The sequence below is a fragment of the Notothenia coriiceps genome, unplaced genomic scaffold (genome assembly GCF_000735185.1).
Source record: "Notothenia coriiceps isolate Sejong01 unplaced genomic scaffold, NC01 NC01_scaffold00000339, whole genome shotgun sequence".
Classification (NCBI taxonomy): domain Eukaryota; kingdom Metazoa; phylum Chordata; class Actinopteri; order Perciformes; family Nototheniidae; genus Notothenia; species Notothenia coriiceps.
Window position 1 is genome coordinate 1,102,388 of NW_011333040.1, and position 1,752 is coordinate 1,104,139.

Below are 1,752 nucleotides of genomic sequence, written 5' to 3' on the forward strand. Positions count from 1 at the left end.
TGCCTTCTCCATCGCTGCCCCCTCCCTCTGGGGGGACAGAGCCTTCTCCATCGCTGCCCCCACCCTCTGCCTTCTCCATCGCTGCCCCCACCCTCTGGAACTCCCTTCCACAACACATCAGAGACTGCACCGACCCCCCCCCACTTTCAAAACAATGACCAAAACACACCTCTTCAGACTGGCTTTTAAATTTGTGAATTATGATGTGTTGCTGTTTTCATAATTTTTATTTGATCTCGTTCTATCACCATTGTAAAGCGTCTTTGAGCCCCTGGAAAAGCGCTTGGAAATTAAATGCATTATTATTATTATTATCTGTACAAAAGTATGTATATATACTTATCTTTACTTATAAAATTATTTTTCTTTAAGAATGTATTATTCTACCCCCTTTTCCCTTTAATTCACTTAATAAAATTTAAAAAATGTGCTTGTATTTTGAGAAATGTAGATCAAATGTACGGACACAACAAGTAAATAAATACAAAGTAAATAAAAACCACGTGTTAGTATAGGGGAAAAAGACCCAAGTGGGAAAAGCGGAGACGGGAAACACAAAGGAATATTTCTCTCTATGCCTTGATACATGTTTCTGAATACATGCAGCCGAAGCACACCTTGAGAAGTCCGAGCAGCACCAACAGAGACGATACGAAGCTGTAGCCTTGGAAGGACGGAGTGGCAAAAGCTTTCTTCAGAAGGGCATCTGTGAGGAGAAACAACACATCTTTATATTGCCAGTGTTTCGCACCAATGTCCTCTAAAAAAGACAATCACAGAAAAGGTGTGTGTTGTCAGCAAAGACTGTAAACACATTTGAATATCTTTAAACTCTTTACTTTAAAGGAACACCAATCAAATCAACTGAAGCAGACAACGTGTCTCACCGATGCTGTCCAACACGGCAATCTTAACGTCACTATTCTCCTCCTTATACACAGATGCGATCTTTAGGAAAGCTTCAGCTGTTTTTGAAGCATCGGATACATCCACCTGCACACACAGAAGAAAAGAAACACTCACTGAAGGCCACCGTGTTTTACAGAGTTGATAAAGCTCAACATATGTTTGTTTGAAACACGGGTCATTAGCAGTAATGTCTCTGAATATAACTCCACACAAAGACATTTCATTTAGCCTTCAGTCTCATTAACAGATCAGTGCATGGAAACTGGTGTGGAGGTTTTTGTGGATTCTGTGTTTACCTGCTGCTCGATCAGCAGCGCTCTCTTGGCTCCTAGTTTGAGCAGTTTGTCTGGAGACGGGAAGCTGAGGAAGGACGAGACGTCTGGAGGCCGGGGGGCTGAGGCAGGGGTGGACAACTGAGAGGGAGGGGAGAGAAAGTCAAATAAACAACAGCATCAAACGTCAGGGTGTATGCAGGAATCCTGAAGTCACATGTAATCCCTTTTAAGGCCTTTTCCATACATTTTAAGACCTCATCGCCACTTGGAGTTCTAACCGGTTACCTTGGCAACACACTTTACCTCACACATTGACTATATACAGTATTGATTGTCCTTCCTCCTTATCTTCCAACCATTTGGACGCAGACTTGCATTTCCCCATAACGATGTTGTTTAACAACCGGCGTAAACGGGCCTTTGTGTGCTATCAAGCAGTGAGCGTGCGATGTCCTGTTCAGATGACGTCAAATCCAACGGGATGCCATAAATAAACTACACAGAATCACACTACACACCTACGCAATGATTACATTCAGGCAGACTGTAGAATACAACCTCTTTGGAC

At 42.7% G+C, this 1,752-nt stretch overlaps 1 protein-coding gene and 1 long non-coding RNA gene across 2 annotated transcripts in view; both read right to left on the reverse strand.

The window, feature by feature from the left end:
- The window catches only part of ilf3b (interleukin enhancer binding factor 3b), a 22,832-nt gene that overhangs the window by 5,461 nt on the left and 15,619 nt on the right, over positions 1 to 1,752 (reverse strand). The gene's annotated exons all lie outside the window — the stretch shown is intronic.
- LOC104942074 (uncharacterized) lies at positions 619 to 1,320 on the reverse strand. Its single transcript, XR_797963.1, has 3 exons — positions 1,206 to 1,320; positions 888 to 993; positions 619 to 706 (listed from the first exon to the last, which is right to left on the reverse strand). It is a non-coding gene; the product is annotated as an uncharacterized lncRNA (long non-coding RNA).